Here is a 19,690-nt window from a genome sequence, read left to right as displayed (position 1 = left end):
AAACACCACGCACAAGAAAAGCTGCCAAGTACTTAAGTTCTGCTGTGTAATGCACTCAACTCGGTGAAAGTATGGTTTACAGAGGACCTTACATGGAATACTCACGTTAACAAATTAAAAAGTGAGCTATCTCGAGTTACTGGTTGCATGCATAAAATACAAAATATACTACCCACCTGGTTGAAGCAAGCATTATACTATTCACTTTTTTATTCAAAACTCAGTTACGGCATTCTAGTATGGGGAACTACGACAGCTTCAAACTACAACAAACTAATCATGATACAAAAGAAAATATTGAGAATGTGTGAAAGCTATATTGGTGACAAACGAGGACTCCGAACAAAACCGCTCTTCATTAAACACAGCATGCTTAAAGCAGATCAAGTTTATTATTTCAAACTACTTCAGTGGATTTATAAAAATAGGCTGCACACAATACCCGTGGACAGTTGCACTTCATACCCAATACGTAGACCACACCATCTCAAGCCCGCCACAAGAACTAATTACGGAAGGCAAACATTGAATTATCAAACAATTAACATATTAAACAGGGATCACTTTAATGTACAATACACACAATCCTTCCACAACTTCAAAAAGAACTAAAAAGCTATTAGTGGGCAGTGACATTGCATTCTCTTTTTGTTAACTTGCGCTCATCCCTGATAACACATGTAACCTCAGCTACGTTGCATTATGTTATGTTATTTCTATTATTTGTTATATTATGTTATTTCTCTGTTCGGTTGTACAATATATTTGCCATTGTTTCAGCATGTACCCTACACATGAGTCTAAACCTTGTTTTTTTTTCTGAAATACTTGTATGTACTGATCTATTTACTGCATATGCGATTTATTTTTCAGATCAATGAATTGTAGTTTTTCTTTTCTTTGATTGGCTTCTGATGCAAGCCAATTTTGTTATTACATAATACCTATTGCATATGCCTTTTCTTCCTCTTTAAAATATACCATGTTCAAGAAAAACTAATGCTGTGAAGACATGTGATCTAAATAACTGAATTTTTTCTGCTTTCTGTTGTGCGCTAAAAATGTTTAGCAAATATGTGTGTAAATGACACGTTATGCTGCCTTGAACTGTGGGGGTGCAGAGGCTCTGTAAGGCATTTTGCCTTTACCTCTGCCCCCTACACGGAGAGAATCCGTGACACAATAAAAAAAAAAGTTCTCATTAAAGTGCTGCATTGTGTGCAATGCTGGCGGGCCTCCCCCTGGGCTGTGACAGGAACGTACCCCAACAGCATCCGCACCACTTCCCTAAATTTGAACCAGATTCATGATGCATGGCTTTCTGTGTCAAATTGTATGGACATATATCTCAGGTGTCCCACCGTGCCATTAACTAAGTCATCAGCCATGTCCTCATCAAGTTGTGCATTCAGGTTCGAAACTGTCACGCCCTTATGAAAAAAAAAACTGGGTATGCTTCCTGGTTTTGCTGCGGCAATGGCAAGAACTGCAAAGCATTACACACTGCACAGATCGTCAGCGGTTTTGAGCTTTGACAACCTGATCATCATCTCCTAAAGGCGTGATGCCGGAGGTTTTTCTAGCTTAGCACCAGCCCCGGTGCCTCCAATGCCTAGGCTTGATCCAGCTGCCAAGGTGCCGGCCTTCACCGCCGATGCAGCAGAACAGCCCGCGTTGACCACCCACGTGCCGGTCTTCACAGCAACAGGCCACACAGCTGATGGCAGAGTTGCCACGGTGGTTCCGGCCGTTGCAAGGCACCCTCCTGCTTTGGCTGCCATGGAACACACTGCACCTGGTGCATCCACAGCAGCAGCGGCACCGCAGAGCCCGGCCCCAGTGGCGGCAACCACGGCCTGCAGCGCAGTTGGCAGACCCCCGGCACCCCAGCTTTGGCACAGCGAGAACAGGCTGCCCTTGACAATGACACCACCCATTTTTGACTGAATGCCAGTGGCAATCGAGCCCGCTGAGACTCCCACCGAGCCGAACCCGAAGGCGGCCAGCACAGCAGGTGCTGCAAGCACAGCGGCCGCCGCTCCAGCTGCAAACATGAAGAGGGATCATCGTTACAATTATGAGCCAGGTTAGATCCGCTGCAGGGCTAAAGCGGCTTTCCCAGCAATCTCCAATTAATCTTGTCTGTTACTAGGCCACTGATTATCTACTATGCACATAACACGTTCAGCCTATAAGTACATTTCGTCCTCTTGATTTTAACTGAATATCATCACCTTGCATGTAATCAATCTACACCCCTATATCTCTTGAAGGGTAGACAATTGAAATTTTTGTAGCATGTGGTTTGCTTTAAAATTCTACGCAACACATTAGTAAACATGGATTACCACCTGCGCCCAGTAAATAATTTACAACTGCATTTCTTCTCCAATGTAAGTTGTTTCGGATTGAGTGTTCAATGGTGGCTATGGCACATCAGAAATTAGTGGAAGTTACGTGAGACATGCAAAGACAGCAATATAGGTATTTGTCCACATGCTTTCTTTGCAGCTTTTGGGGAAGGCTGGCGTAAGAACTGGAGTAAATTAAGACAACCCTGCAGCAACTGTATCACAGTTTTTGCATCAATCAGCAGCACCGAAGTGAGCGTTATGCATCTGCCACCGCTGCTGCCATTGTATGAAAACAGTATGGGCATTTCCTCACCACTCATACTGAACCTTGCCACATGCAAGCTCTACTGAATACAGTAGCTTCTTTTGTACACAGTTCCAGACAAATTTACTCTGCCATTCTTTGAAGCGCTGTCCTCAGAAATAGTAGTTACTTTCACTAAACCACTACCACAGATTGCATTCCCAGACAGGCACCGCGTGTGCACGCGACAGAAGTTACGTGCAGGGATTGGGGTCAGTAGTGATGTCGATTATGAGATAAATAAAAAAAGGGAAATTAGAAAGGTCAACCCGGTTGACTACCCTACACCTGGGCAGTGGGATAAAGGCACTGAAGGAGAATAGAGAGAGAAAGTTCTGTTTGTTGTAAGCAGCATGTCCATTTTCTCCTTTGGTCTACAAAACAAAAGGGCACTCGTCATCTGTCTAGCCTGGCGCTCAGGCCTGTGGCTCTTAAGTATTTGAAGAGTGCCTTCATGGCGTTCTTAGCTGATCAAGGTTCAGGCTACAGCCCCAGAATTTTGGCCACTATTAGGGGATGAGAGTCCAACCAGCACGGTGGCGCCTAAAGAGACACCCGCTGATTGTTCAGAGGCAGTGGCAAAGTAAGAAGGCATTCATTTCTTCACAACTACAGTGTTCACACGATGAAGTCTGCCGTCACAATTAGATGGGAATAAGCATTTTTGAATGCCATTTTTAAAAAGCTGTGTTGCATCGCAGTGGGAGAGGCAAGGCAGTAGCTTGAATTGAAGTAAAGGCTGATTCACACTTGCGAGTTGCAGAGGTAGTATGACCCTTTTGATTGAAAAGTGACCGCTGAAAATGGATGCAATTGTTGAAAAGCAACATTCACAGGGCAGTTGCATATATTCAATTTTTCAGCCTTGCAACTGCACGAGGAACAACCGCTAAGCCAAACAGCAGCGCCTTGGAAGTGAATGGAAGCTTGTTCCATATCTGGCTTCTCGTTGCCAATAACAGACAAGTCAGTAAACTCTTGTTCCAAATGAGACCACCCAAGAAAGCAACCCGTAGGCCACACCAGCTAATGTGAACATCAGGTCATCCTGCTTATTGGGCAAAAGTCGCAGACAGTCTCGCACCATTCACGACTCGCAAGCGCAGAGTTCGTTAAACCTTTAACAGCCAACCCCGAGCTGTACTCGCCACCAGAAATTGTACCAATATCACCAAGGACGAGCCACACTTGCCCGGCCCAGTGCTGCACCGTTTCCACCGCCAAAGACGAGTTACAGCAAGAAATTGTGTAGCTTGCAATTTTCAACACTAGAGGGCTGTAGCTGTCCATGAAAAAATGCATTTTGTGCCTTTAGCACATGTTTTAAGCTTGACAACAGTAATTTCATAATGGCGTAACACATGAAGAATGCCAGTACCGGTGACGTCCCAAGAAAAAGAGCTGCTTCTTGGAGCAGTTCTGATAGCGGCATTGCTGACGATCTAGAAATTGCTTCAGACAGTGACTCTTGACTTCGTTTGTAAGCTGGAGACAGCTTCAGATGATGATGAGAGCAACGACAGCTGTGACACACTGCGTAGTGCATGTTAACTATTAATGATGAAACCTTGTTTATGTTAGGACGAAGCAACATCTATACACTTTGCCGTGTAATACAGTACCAGTTACTATAGCATGCACTGAGAGAAAGCCGCTCTCAAGAGCAGCTTTTTCTTTTAAATTTTTTGTGTTAATTCTAAACAGAAATCAATGAAGATATTTTCAGAATCAAAATTACATGAAAAAATATAACAACATAAAAAAAGGGGTGATTTTGGTACGTTTATCAGGAACTAATTGAGCAGTTGAAGGGTCGTAGTTGTGGGGGTGCTATCCAGTTTCCCGTAGTACTACTCCATGAAGCCAAAGGCAAGTTGCTCCCGATCTCCCGAAATTGTGGCTTATTATCTACATGGTTAAGGCTCTCAAGTATAGCAGGCCAACTTTAGAACCATAGACGACAGCCTGTCTTTTGAGGTTTGCTGACTGATGTGACAAACAACTGCTTGAAGTATGGCCAGTTCAAATCCAGCGGAGCTTGTTACATGTGAAATCTACAGTTTAATAGCGAGCTAGCAGGCGAGATCGGGCCATATGTGGGTGCAGTCAGCATACTCTGCATAAATTAAAGGGACACTGAGGAGAAATTGAAGTTGGCTTGTATCGACAGAATACCAGCTCCTGATTACAAAAACACCACTCATACTGATAACAAAGTTCTGGTAACGCAGAAAAGAGCAAGAACCAAAATACAGGTATCGCCGCCACAGGCCAAACTCGCAAGTACAAGCGTGATGAGGTCATAGGACAAAGCAGTGTTGCTAGAATCTTTGGTTCTAGCAACACTAGGACACGAGAAGCCACGAATCACTGAGGCGCACCCAATGCATGCACAAACCTCCTTGACGTCGCCAGGTGGCGCCACGTACACGGCAGCTACGCGCGCGCCTGCAGCATCGGGACCAATCAGAGCCTGCTGCCCGGCGGTAGGCGGGCTCCCGGTATTCCGCTAACGGTAACAAGGTACACAGTATGCTAAAGGTGTCTATTTGCGAGAACTTCATTGACGCCTTCGAGAGCGGGATCCATCGTAACGCTGGCCAAACGCCGGTGCAAACGTAAACAAAGCGACGGTCGCAACGGCCGCAATAGCCGATAGATGCCTTCAACGTGCGGCCGGTGGTAGCTTTCTTTTCGGCTGCTGCTAGGCCACACTGCTGGCCGCCAGAAATCAAGGAGTCTGCGTTACGTCATGTGCACGTCATGTTTCACGTCACTTAGTCCTGTGTCGTCATAAGAGAATCCCAAGTTTGAATCAGAGCGGCGGGAAAAACTTCCTCAACTTCGAATCCAAATTTCTTAGAAATAAATGCACCTTTCGCTGCCGGCCAAGTGGCAACAAAGCCATGAAATGCCGAGCTATCGGATTCTGCTTTTAAAAAAATAGTAATAGAGCTCTCCTCACTGTCCCTTTAAGGAACACTATAATTAAAGTAACATAAGCACACCTGTTACCTGTTGCTGCAGCTCCTGTTAGTAGTGCCTTGCGATCAGCAATGTTCCAAGCCTGTAAATAAAAAAAAATAGCACACAACAAAGACAAAGAAGAGATTGAAACACTACACAGAAGAATGCTGACTGAATTCAAACTAAATACAGGTTACCCATTTAATTTCTACACCCTGTAAAAATGTGATGATGAAAGGCGCGAAGCCAAAACAGCCACAGTACAACTTTTAATCCCTGTCTTTAGCATGGGGATGGAACTTGGGTCCTTGTGTTGATGACACTACAACTTACGTAATGGGAGCATTTTCACGGATGCCATAATCAAGCTGCAAGGAATCTTTTCAGCTGCCACTTAGTAGAGGCGCTGGGAAATCATGCTGTTATTGCCATACAACTCTCTCTCAGGGTTGCCAGATTGGGCTATTAATAGCCAAATTGGGCTACTTTTTGTCCGAGTTGGCGTCAGAAATTTCGTTTTGGCTATGTGGCTACTTTTGGGCTACACCTTTTTCATGCGTGAAAAAAAACAGTTAAAGTAGTTATAATGTGCTCTGTTACAATTATAGAGTGACAGAAGTAAAAGGAATGCTGGAATCAAAATGCAGGCTATAGCAGGTTAAAGAAATTGAGCGCGTCTGCTACAAAATGACAATTTGTAAACGCTGTGTTCGAGGAAACATGTGTTTCAGGCGGTCAAGGATCATGGCCTTTCTATTTCTTTTATAAAGAGTGGACACTACGTGAAAGTTGCCCCCCGGAAACACGTCACGGCCTATAAATTCCACTTAATCCGCGAACTAACGCCACCCGCGCGCGCGCGCCACCGAACAAAAACTGTTGCTGTCTTCACATGTGAGCGTTCTCCCATCGACGGTGCACCACGGGTGACCATGGTACCAGAATAGAGGGAAAACACTAAGAGAACTTAAGTCTTCTAACGTGGTGCGAATGCTAAGCATTAAATGCTACTGTTTCACTTATGTCGCCTGGTTTCGTGATCCTCACATGTTAACCGTTAATAGTAGACGTGGCCTAGTGGTTTGGGGCATCCGCTTCGGCTGCGGTAGGTGGCTGGTTGGAAACCCACCGCCAGGCATGTTCTTTTCTTGTATTGTTTATTCTGGTTCCGCGGACACATTCTGCTCAAGATACGCATGAGGCAAGTAATGCTTACGCATTGATAAGGTCTTTCTGTTTCTTCCTATTCTCGTGGTGGACACAGCAAGCGCGCCACTCGCAAGAGCCTACGCTTTTTCTGCAGCCTCAAACGGCACACGTGCAGCCCTCGAGATTCATTGCGAGCGACGCGAGAGCGCCGTGTCCATTGCGTCATCTGCGTGCACTCATGCGGAGCCATGGAGCCATCCTTCGGCGCTGCGCGGAATCCACTGTAACTATCGAAGGCGGCGGAAGTTAGTGGCATGACATGGCATTAGATCCGTCGCTACGAGAACTTTAATCAGAATGGGCGTGGGCGATGTACATCCGGAACTCCAAAAGGAATGGAAAAAAGAGCCGGAATTTAAGGGCAATATGTTTTTCTCATTATTGTGAACGTGCTGTTAGACTGAAGATAAAATCGACACAGATTACCATCTAATGGCATATATCCTTGATTTATTCTGAGCCCTTGCATATCGTAGAATGTAGCTTCAAGAAGGCGCATGCTAGATGCTTTGAGGTGACGCTCTCAGTGTGAACCTTTCTCTTAAAGCATAAAATTGAAATGTGAGGCTGCGTAAATATACAGTAAAGTATTTTCACTGTCGATGTGTCTAATCTGCGCGCGAACATTTAAAAGGTGAAATATTCCTAAACTAGAGCTGTGATTACGTTATATAGCGCCGCCGTTCTTTTCCGCGTGCAGATTGGCTGTCGTCACCTGCCTCAGGAGGTGTGAGAGGCTGCCAAAGCGATGGCAACCTCTTCTGCGTGAATTGTTGACTGGGCCTTGAAAGTAAGGGCGTCTACTGTTTTACCCTCGTGGACAACGGCGGCCGTGTACCATCCCCTGGGGTCCGGGCCGGACGCGTCCACGTAGAAGACTCCTGGTTGGCTCCGAAAATGGCGGTCCAAGGCTTCCGCCCACGCCAGGCGCCTGCCATTATGATCCTCTTTGGACATATTGGTGGGGACCCGACGCCGACCAGGACACTGATTTCAATCCGATTTATACTTTTAAAGAAATATGCGAGTATTACAAATCCACGCACCAAACTCTTCCCACCCCGAGCAAAGGGCTGGGGAAGGTCAACGAGCGGGTACTCCTGCGCCTGCTCACCAACACGATGTTGTGCCCGGCAACTCTGCAACATTTCGATCCTCAATTCGACGGGCGGTGCTCACACTGTGTGGAGGTGTCTGACACTTACCACATGGTGTGGGCCTGCCAGCAGAACCCATCCCTACCCCCTATCCCAAACCCCACCCGAGAGGACTGGGAGGCGACCCTGTCCGGTTGCTGCACCCTCGAGGCCCAAAGGGCCTTAACGCAGCGCGCCCGGGCTGCGGCAAACGCCAATGGGGTACCTGTCTAGGCATCCCACCTAGTGGTTGTAAGGGCGTGACCCTTCAGGTCACGACCCCCAACACCTCTCCCTATGATTTAATAAATGTTTTCACCACCACCACCACCTGCCTCAGGTGATATGGCCTACTGCCGCACCTGCAAAGTGGAACTGCGGCCCCATCTTTAGAACCTGGTTAGCGCACCTGGTTAGCCGCACTGGTTAGCGCGCATGACGGATGGGAAATGTAACAACGGAAAGAACACGCCGTGCACACCCCCTCAGACATCATGTGCGGGAAAGAAATCTAATATGTAAATATTCTAGCCGAAAATTAATTCAATATGCTTAAGAAATGTCGTCACAAAAACAAACATATTTGGCTACTTTTGGGCTACGCAAAAATTTCGCTTTTGGCTACGTTTGGGCTACAGCGAAGGCCAATTTGGCTACCTGAGGTCGGAGACATCTGGCAACCCTGCTCTCTCTTCAAGTTTTTGTTGTTCTTTTTTCCCCTGAGAGGCACAATGAAATACTTATACTGCACATGTGGCTTAGTTATTTTCACACACCAGACACCTAAGAAACAGTCAGAAATGCATACAAATGTTTTTTTTACAGCAGTAGCTTGTGCCATAGCCCTGTGCAGTGCCGGCACTGCTTTGTTGCCCTCTGCCTCGCCACTGTGCCCCTAGAGGCAGCTTCTGTCCCTGTATCAAACTTCTTTGGAACCTTCATGACCGTAAAAACGTATTGAACGACTCTTCTACGACCACTAATATTAATAAACAGTTCATTTAAACTGAATAGATATACAAGATGTAGAGGCACAGCAGAATAAGCTGTGATAACAATAGCTTGAGAAACCCACAGGCCCCCAAGCAACAACAATGGCAGCTACACAGTTGTGATGCAAAAGAAATGAAGTACAACAAAAAATATTCTCACTGTACGCTCACTCATGTGCTCTCGACTACTGTTCTAGAAGATCAGTGTATTGGTCAGATGAAGAAAGCCACAACCCAAAAGTTTTGAAAGCAGCGCACCTCGGAATGAGTTGACTGCTGACAAGTCGAACTTTCTCCACCGCATTCTTCAGGTGCTGAGCCTGACATACTTGGCCTGGTAGTGCGCACTGGTCCAGATTGGTCACTTCGGGACTGGTGAAAAGGACCTGTGCAGGCATGGTCATCACTGAAACTCATGGTACAACAACTGGGGTCTTAAAGAGGTGACAGCCTCAATGCCATATATCATTTTAGTGTATTAATATATGTTGTCATCAGTTACCTGCACAAGGTGCTAACTGCATTTGCACCTTTTTCCTCTTGGCAGTGAATTATACGGTCATGCGTTGCACCCTGCTAAAACATACTAGCATTTTATTCCATCACACATCCATTATAATGAGTTGATGTGTGATGACCCACAAAGCACCACATTTACAGACCACTGAACCTTTCTTTCTCATTGATTGTGCAGATAAAGCTACATTTTTTTGAAGTCAAAGCACACACTGAATAGTGTTCAGAACCCATTAAAATGGGTTTTACTGAAAAGTTAAGAACCATTACATAAATCAGTACAGCTAACAAGCATAGCTGGAAACAATTAAGCAGCTCTAAACCTTTCATTAAAGGCTCTCTTATCTAAGAAAAAATTAAATTTCAGCCTTCCTATCACAATAGGGTCAGGCCAGTTAAGTACAGCTCATTCAAAACTCAACTGAAACCAACTGAAGACTAGTTGGAATAGTTGGATTCAAACTGATCCCAATTGAGCGTGCTTTTAGAAATATCAATTGGCCTTTTTCTGGAGTGCATGTGCACCGCATTTAGGAGACTGTGTTGTCATCAGCAACAAAATGGTAGGGGTTTAATGTAGTTGAACTGACTAGACGCGCAAAAGCAGGTGTTCATTCTAAAATTGGAGGGGACAGTTAAACTCTGCTTTAAGGGTATGATGCGATAGCTTTAGTGGGTTAATGCCCATCTATGCAGAATTCGTCACTCCCTACTTAACATTCGTAGATGGTAGCGAGCTCATACCACTACCAGCGCAGTGGTTAAAAGCGATGCGCCACTGCACTGGCAGGTGTCTGTTCCTACCACAGCGGCCGGCATGGATTGTACAACCCATGTTGTCCTTCCCGAGCAACCTTTTGAAACCAATCATTAATTTAACTTCTACCTACTACGTGCCTTCCATTGGCTGCAGCAGGCACAAAGTTCTTCCAAACTTACCGAAGCTTCCTCGGCCCATTGGCTGCAGCTGGCGCGACGCTCCTCCGAACTTACCCGAGATCAGCTAAGCTTTGGTTAGTTCGCAGCACAAGACAAGATGACAAGATTCATGCTCGGGGTTGGTAGCTCTGGAGGAGCGCTTCCGCACTAAAACGGTAATCGCACGTGACTGTCAAAGCAGAGAACAGCGAAAAATGGAAGGCCTACGTCAGTTTTCCCTCAGTATCACTGGTTAATAAAGGCCGGTTCACATGCAAGCGACTGAGCGATTGAGCGGCGCGTCGCAGCGAAAATTTCCAACTTGTTGAAACCTCGCCGCTCGTCGCAGCGACGACTCAAAACAGGTTTTTTTTTCCGCCGCGGCGACAGGATTCGCTAGCATTTTCGCTGGCATGTGAAACAGGCTTAAAGGTACCCTGCGACGTAGATAAAGCATGGGGTCTTTATTCTTTGTATGCAGAGTAAGGGACATTGTGAATCTTGAACGCGCAATGAAATCACCGAAATCATAATATTTTATATTTTAATCTTCGCCAGAAATGCTTGTTTCGAGCCGATGGTGGCGCAACGCGGCGGCCATTTGAGGCAGCGGAAATGCGGTGGCATCCAGATAGGGCGCTGCCTTTCTCATTGGTTGGGCGTCCAGTTTGCATATTGTTCCTTTATACTTGCGAAATAGATCCAAAATATTATGTCTCTGAGTACTGAAAGCTTTTCGCATGCCACAAAAACTGGAAAGAAGCAGGGAAAGCGAACGAAAACTAACAAGAATACAGCTAGAGGCGACACTTTCCATTCCGCTTCAAACCTTCGTGGCGGCCAGCGCTGTTCAAAAAACGTTGGCTCAAACCAGAAAGCGCGCGCGTCGAGACCGGCCGTGACCATACCAAGACGGCAGCGAAAAAAAAAAGCCAGTCGACACACCTTGCCCAAAATTGTGAAGAGAAAGGCCGGACAGGAGACGGGAGTCGAGTTTGGGGAGGAGGGGGCTACTGCCGACAGACTTCCAGTCCGACTAAGAAAGAAACTTCGGGGAGCTTCCTTTGTCATTAGTCACCCCTGCCCTGACTACCGCGCCGCGTATACGAGGGGGGAGGGGGGGGGGGGGGGGGGAAGACGCCGTCAAAATGCGCAACAACTGCATGCACGCTTCCGCTGCGTGTGCGCTAGGCGCGGTTCTGATTGGTAGCGCCCAATCTCGGCACTGGGTGAGTGAAATGGGCAAGTGAAATGCGTTTTCGCCTGAGCTTTTCATTCTGAATATTCAGAGCGGAATAACTTTCGTTTGCGTGCTCCGATTTCAATAATTCTTTTTGCTCTGGTCTCTGGAAAGCATGGCGAATCTATTTAATGATATTAACTGGTACTGAGGAAATCATCGCGGTGCCCCTTTAAGAGGTCCATGGGCACCGCCATATTGGGCACTGGGCGGTGCTCGCAAGGTAGAAGGTGCTCGTAGTACAGGAAAGAGCTGAGGATCATTGTGGATTAAGGTCCCCAAGTTCTCACCTCCGCCACGACAACGGTTTTCCCCCAAAAAATCCAGCAGTAAAGCCAGTTTTACACGCAACCGAAAACCCTAGCTCCTGCCGCCGCCGCGCAAAAACCTGTTTTTGAGTCTTATCGGCGGAGCAGCGAAGTTCCAAGTTGGAAATATTCGCGGCGATGCGTCGCTCAATCGCTCATTCGCTTGCCCAGGCGTATATCTTCGCAATTGGTCTTCGCCGCGCGCCCTTTAAGCACTGCGAAAATCATGACTAAAAATCAACTAGCGCAGCACCAAGGTCTTTCGCTCTGTCAACATTCCATCATTCCTGATATGGCTAATCTCTGTCCGTCTCATTACACTTGTCATTCACGCTGGGCTACGTTATTATTTTACCCACATTCTCCAACGAGTAGATCCCGCTTACCGCTGTAACTGTAGCTTCAGATTCTGCCAAGTAGCCTTCTAGAACACTGTCCGCTGTAGACACGCAGGTATGAGCAAATGGCACTGACGCTTCTGTCGCTCGACAGATAGTACAGATAGGGGTGCTTTTGGTTGGCTTTAGACACAAAGGAGAATCCTTTCCTTCCTCCGAGGCCATGGAGGAAGGAAAGGAAAGTTTTCCTTCCTCTTCCTTCCTCCATGATGGAGGCCCTGCCATGCATAGAACAACCCTGGGATATGAAGACACGTGGTTTTTCTCTATCTTAGCAACGGCGTCATAGTTGCTATTTATAATCCGGGTGGCAGAAGCGGGCAGCGGCATAACCTGAGAGGTGCGGCATAAGTGTACTTTCGCAAATTGCTCAAGTTTAATACTGTTTTTGGTTGTGCCCGCAGGCGTTCACGTCGTTCACTCGTATCTCAAGACGATATGCGAAATGCGCAGCGCCATCTCTCGGCGGTCCGAGAACTAAGTCCTCCATGTTGGCTCGGTACAGAAAACGAAACTGCTGCCCAGCGTTGGGTTAAAACGGCTGCGCTTCGTTTGAAAAGTAAAATGCCGATGCATTGTTGCGTTACCCTCTCCACTGTGAAAAGACACTACGATGCGTGCCAGAACTAGGTGCGTTCAAGCTTTTCGCTTTTCTATTTTTTTACTCTGTCCCAACGTTTTAGTAACACAAAACGCCATGCGAGGTATCATGTGTCAGCACGCGGATCAGTGCGCAGCTTTCGCTTTCTGCGCTGATTTTTGACAAAGCTTTCGAGGTGATTTGCGTTTAAATTAAGATAGGGACCACAGCTTTTGTTGTCTCTGATCAAAATTAGAAGCCGATTTCGTGCATTTATCAACTCTCCGGTCGGGCGTGAATATATATAGACGCATACTTGAACAACGTAATACAGAAGGTAATTTTTTTGAGCGGGCCAATCGCTCGTGCCGTGGCGAATTAAGTTCACTCGAAGAACCATATGCCGATTACTGCTTAGTTTGCTACGTGTTCAGTCAAGTTTTTCCCGTGTTCAATTAGTTTTAGAAGTGCGAACAAACTCTGGACCATACGCATATGTTATACGCGTTAAGGAGTCCTTGTGAAGCAATACACCCTACTTATAAAAATTCTCTGCCTCTCCCGTAACCGAGAGTAGAGTAAGCATGAAATGTTTACGGGCCTAATGTCATCTCGGTGGACACCCGAACCGCACCGTACAGGAAGGGAGGAACGCCACCACCCGTTCAGCGCGATGCCTTGCCATTTGGTTTTTTGAGGAAAGGAAATGGCGCAGTAATTCTCTGCCATCTCGGTGGACACCCGAACCGCACCGTAAAGCAAGGGAGGAACGCCACCACCCGTTCGGCGCGATGCCTTGCCCTTTGAACGCAGCGCTTCTCCCCCGGGCCCCTGTGCACCTGCGCAGCTTTGCTTCGATGCGCGAAGCCCCTAAGAGATCACGTACGACAACGAAGTGTACGTGGCATTTATGTGCTTTTTGCAGGCGTTATTAGAAACCGGAAATTATAATTCCGTGCATTATCAAACGCACAGCGCGACTGATATCTTGATAAACATTGAGAAGGCACTGGCAGCAGTTATTTTTTGTGACTCGTTTGGAGACCAACCGTTGCTTGCATGCCGGTCGCGTAGGAGGGCTTAGAGAGTCTCGTTAAATCTCAAGTCTTGTACGGTGCCCGGATGTTCTCGTTTCAGAGCCCGGATGACTGGAATTCAGTGCCCGGATGACTCGATTTCAGTGCCCGGATGACTCGATTTCAGTGCCCGGATGACTCGATTTCAGTGCCCGGATGACTCGATTTCAGTGCCCGGATGACTCCATTTCAGTGCCCGGATGACTCGATTTCAGTGCCCGGATGACTCGATTTCAGTGCCCGGATGAGTGGATTTCAGTGCCCGGATGATGGCTCTCGGTCTCGGCGTGACGTCACCACACTGCCGACAACGGGGGCTAAAAGCATTTCATGCTTAAAAACTGAGGTTCGAATGCTTTATTTCTTGAGGATTCCTATACCTTCGATATCTGCGGCGACGAAAATATTAAAAAAAAAGAAGCGAATAATATAGCTACTTTATTATGAAGGAGGGACGCATTTCGAAGCTAGAAAGTACTTGCAACAATGTTCTGAAAACGCTTCAGGCCATCAGATTTTATTATCGTTGTGGCAAGCTCCAACAGCTTGCTTCGCAACAAAGCCATTTCTCCAAGTTTGGGAGTAAGCTAAGTTTGGGAGCAAGGGCGTCCGCAGAATTTTTTGCAGGGGGGGGGCCCGTTGGTGCCCCGGGGGGGGGGGGGGGGGGGGTATGTTCGTAGCAGAAAGGCGCTATTTGCGGAGTAAATTTATTTATTTATATATAAATAAAAATTAAACAAAATGCACACATGAAAGAAAAATTACAAACAGCAAATTAAAGCGCGGCTAGGAGAGGTACATTGGAGTTTATCAACGAAGAAACAACTAAAATTAATAAAAATGCAAAAAGATGCTATATCACTTCGTGGAGAAGAGTGCTCAGTCTTGCTGCATACGGGTTCTCGACTCACCCGGATTGATGACCAGCACACAGCACAATATGTTCACAAACACGCAACTACAGTCACTCAGTCAGTCTTCCTTGAACAGCAGCTGTAGGCGCCTCGGATTTTTCTGGGCGAATTGCGTAATTACACGTGTGATAAATTCACTTCTGTGCTTCATTACACGCTCTCGGTGCACACTCATCATACACATTGATTGGAAAAACTGTTGAACGCGTACGTTGAAAACAAGAGATGACTATATATACAACGAAAACTTATTTACAAGATAAATGCACGCTCGCAGCTTCATACACCTCGCTCCATCTTGCTTGCGCATCCGCACAGTCGAGCAACCGCACACACACTGCTCTCCGCTCGTCGTTTTCTCGTCCGCTGTCTTGGTTGTTCTCAGCTTCGCTGACAACCGGCCACTAAAAACACCCAAGCACAAACACAGAGGCGCGCACACGTGCAAGGGCTTACTTGCCGCAGTATCCCCGAATGCGCACTTTGGGGGTGAAAGGAACGCCGCGCAACTTCCGAGGGGAAGGGACACACGCCACTCCAGTCGGAAAATTTGTTTTTGTGTTTTTATGGGGTTCAGAGCCCCAAAACGACTCAGGCTATGAGGGATGGAGTAGTACAGAGTTCCGGGTAATGTCGACCACCTGGGTCTCTTTACCATGCACTGACACGCACAGTACATGGGCGCTGTTGTGATTTGAGGCCCAGCCAGAGGTGACAGGCGAGCCAGGCAGGCGCCATCGGGCTGCGTTGACCAAAGGCGCTGGTTTTCGCAGAAGACGCAAAGAACGCTGGTGTGGGGGCGCCTCGGGAGACTGCGTCGCCGTGAACAAAAGCAGCTAATCCCATTTGCCGGAGATTCTGAAAGCGGCGCTTCTACCGAACTGCGCTACCCGTGGATCGGAGGAGACAGCGAGCGGCGGCGGCGCCAACTCATCGCCCGCTTGCCCCTGAGCAGCCCGACAAAGCGGGGGTGGACACGGCTGATTTTACCTTCCCTCCTTAAGAATTCATCGGTGACCGGCGTAACGATAGGCGAAAACAAGATGCCCCGTGCACTGTCTGCCTCCGTGTCGCTATCTCTCTAGAGATCAAAGAAACAGACACCCATCTCAAGGCGGCTCGAAACACATGCTCGCCGGTGCCGCTGTATGTCTGGAACAGGTCGCCCTTCAGTAGAGCTAACGATGGCGTGGTTTGAAAACGGCGGAACGACGCACGCCCGGACGCGGCATTTCGCAGATGTGACCATGCGGGGCTGCTTTTACCCTTTTGACTGAGCGCACCACCGCCCCTGGCGTGCGACCATCACTCACGGTTCGAGTGAGTGATTTTCCAGGGGGGTGCAGCCGCCCCCCCCCTTGCCCCCCCTCCGGACGCCCATGTTTGGGAGTAAGTTTTGGAGTAAGCTACGCTCGCATTCTGCCACCCTTTTGAACGATCAATGATGATTCAAGTGCTGCCAGCGAATGACGCGACAGCGTCACAGCGTCTTGCAACGCTGCTAGGGAGTTCACAGAACGCCATCACCCACTCGGTTCTACGCCTTGCTGGACGGTAAATTTATTTTTGAGGAAAGGAAATGTATTTCTCTCGCATATCTGGGTGGCCACCTGAACCTCGCCGTAAGGGAAGGGGGGAAGATGGAAGTGAACGAAGACGCCATATTATTTAGACGCGCCTTTGTTCATTCCAAGCCATTCAGCTGGCATGGCGGAGTGGCTAGCGTGCTCGTGTCGCACTCCGGAGACCCTGGTTTGGTTCCCAAACTCAACCAATTTCGTAATCGGTTTCATTTATTTATGTGGTCTGACTACAAAGGTTAATTAGGCTATATGATATTTGCATTATTGTAATTATATCCATCGTGTTCTGTCATTCACCTGTGAAATATTGGAACTGTCTAGGATGTTCGACGCAATGTATATGAAACGAGGAACGTTGCAATGTCGAACTGGGTGGGGAAGTGGGTGGTGGTGGAGCGAACACGGCTTCGGCCGCTTATCTGTTTTAAGCATGAAATGCTTTTAGCCCCCGTTGTCGGCAGTGTGGTGACGTCACGCCGAGACCGAGATCCACTCATCCGGGCATTGAAATCCACTCATCCGGGCATTGAAATCCACTCATCCGGGCACTGAAATCGAGTCATCCGGGCACTGAAATCGAGTCATCCGGGCACTGAAATCGAGTCATCCGGGCACTGAATTCCAGTCATCCGGGCTCTGAAACGAGAACATCCGGGCACCGTACGAGACTTAACGAGATTTAACGAGACTCTCTAAGCCCTCCTACGCGACCGGCATGCAAGCAACGGTTGGTCTCCAAACGAGTCACAAAAAATAACTGCTGCCAGTGCCTTCTCAATGTTTATCAAGATATCAGTCGCGCTGTGCGTTTGATAATGCACGGAATTATAATTTCCGATTTCTAATAACGCCTGCAAAAAGCACATAAATGCCACGTACACTTCGTTGTCGTACGTGATCTCTTAGGGGCTTCGCGCATCGAAGCAAAGCTGCGCAGGTGCACAGGGGCCCGGGGGAGAAGCGCTGCGTTCAAAGGGCAAGGCATCGCGCCGAACGGGTGGTGGCGTTCCTCCCTTGCTTTACGGTGCGGTTCGGGTGTCCACCGAGATGGCAGAGAATTACTGCGCCATTTCCTTTCCTCAAAAAACCAAATGGCAAGGCATCGCGCTGAACGGGTGGTGGCGTTCCTCCCTTCCTGTACGGTGCGGTTCGGGTGTCCACCGAGATGACATTAGGCCCGTAAACATTTCATGCTTACTCTACTCTCGTTTACGGGAGAGGCAGAGATTTTTTAAGCATGAAATGCTTTTAGCCCCCGTTGTCGGCAGTGTGGTGACGTCACGCCGAGACCTAGAGCCATCATCCGGGCACTGAAATCCACTCATCCGGGCACTGAAATCCACTCATCCGGGCACTGAATTCCCGTCATCCGGGCACTGAAATCCACTCATCCGGGCACTGAAATCCACTCATCCGGGCACTGAAATCCACTCATCCGGGCACTGAATTCCAGTCATCCGGGCCCTGAAACGAGAACATCCGGGCACCGTACGAGACTTAACGAGATTTAACGAGACTCTCTAAGCCCTCCTACGCGACCGGCATGCAAGCACCGGTTGGTCTCTGTTGTGTCCCCTTATTGCTTTTGTGTGTGTGCGCCCCAGCACCCTCCTCCTAACGACCACTCGCACCCTCCTCCTAACGACCACTCGCATCCTCCTCCTAACGACCACTCGCATCCTCCTCCTAACGACCACTCGCATCCTCCTCCTAACGACCACTTGCCCTTCGTCGCACGCTGTCGCCAGATGCCCCCCCATGGTGCGCCCCCGTGCGCCCCCGCATCCTCCTCCTGTTTTGGGAAGCCACTCCCTCCCGTGGACGCTTCTCCGCTCCCTCCTTTCTTCGGGCGGCCAGTTCGGCTCCTGCCTCGGTCGACGCTGGTCGCACCCTCATCGGCTTTAAATAAACGAAGTCTTAAAGTACCGTGTGCGTCTTTCGCTGCATTCAACACAGCGACCGGACACGACAGTGGCGACGAGAAAGTGGATTCGACCCGCGCTACGCAACGCTATTGACAAGCCATGGCTACGCGAGGGTTTCCCAATCAGATACCAGAGTTCAACGGCTCATCGTGGTCATCGTGGGTTGGACGCCTTCAGTTCTACTTTGAAGCTAACAACATCACAGACCCAGCCTTGAAGAGGGCCAACCTGCTGACGCTGTGCGGGGAGCAGACCTACGATACTGTCTGCGCCCTTATTCAGCCAAGCACACCAGCGGCAGTGTCTTACGACGACATCGTAAAAGCGCTGCAAAAGCACTACGACCCAAGGCCATCCGAGGTCTACAGCCGGGCTCGCTTCCAACGACGAGATCAACTGGGAGGAGAAACTGTGAGCGCCTACGTAGCCGCGCTCAAGAAGCTCGCTGCCGACTGCAATTTTGGAACGCTGTCGACAACAGCTACCGGGCAGGAGGGAGACGCAGCTTCTTCTGCTAACACCACCATGCTTCCCTTGGACGTGATGTTACGCGACAGATTTGTGTGCGGACTGAGTGACGAGTCACTGCAGCAGCGCCTGTTCGCTGAGAAGGACCTCACATTCAGCAAAGCTTACGACATCGCCGTTCGAGCGGAGAGCGCCGGTCACCAGCAGAGAGGGATTCGCCGTAACACCGAGCCGGTACACCAGACAAGCAACCAGGTGCGCAAGCCTTCTGTTGTTGTAAAATCGGTCAAAAAGGCACAACGCTGCTGGCGGTGTGACGACCAACACAACCCCCAGGGATGTCGATTCCAGTCAGCCACGTGTAATTTTTGCCACAAGCGAGGGCATATCGAAAGAGCATGCATTACGAAACGGAGACTTGCCAAGATAAAGTCACCTTCCCAGCCTAATCACAGCGTCAACGCCTTAGAGAATACGCCGCTATCTGATCTCCATGGAACAACATCAGCAACACCATCTGTGTTGTACGACCTGAACACCATGAATCTCGGCACGCGACCGAAGATTTTTACAGAAGTAAGCGTACATCACCAGCTGATTAAGTTCGAGGTGGACTCCGGCGCAGCCTGTACTCTGATCAGTGAGGACACGTTCCGAACTTCATGGCCATCTGACGCACCCGCCCTGCAACAAGACGACACGCACCTGCGAACGTGGTCAGGACAGAATCTGCCACTATTGGGCTCTGCCAACGTGCAGGTTAACTACAACGGCCAGACCCATACGCTACCTCTGCTTGTTG

The 19,690-nt window shown here is 48.5% G+C and overlaps 1 pseudogene across 1 annotated transcript; it reads right to left on the bottom strand.

Annotated features, from left to right (window-relative positions):
• Window positions 1–732: 732 nt before the first annotated feature.
• LOC149340914 (uncharacterized) lies at window positions 733–9,366 on the bottom strand (annotated as a pseudogene). Its single transcript, XR_016283671.1, has 3 exons — window positions 9,221–9,366; window positions 5,674–5,725; window positions 733–2,044 (listed from the first exon to the last, which is right to left on the bottom strand). The product of XR_016283671.1 is annotated as an uncharacterized LOC149340914 (transcript).
• Window positions 9,367–19,690: the final 10,324 nt, after the last annotated feature.

This window comes from Amblyomma mixtum, chromosome 6 (assembly GCF_055824585.1).
Source record: "Amblyomma mixtum isolate Tamu chromosome 6, ASM5582458v1, whole genome shotgun sequence".
In the NCBI taxonomy this organism is placed as follows: domain Eukaryota; kingdom Metazoa; phylum Arthropoda; class Arachnida; order Ixodida; family Ixodidae; genus Amblyomma; species Amblyomma mixtum.
This window is presented reverse-complemented; position numbering and strand designations above follow the sequence as displayed.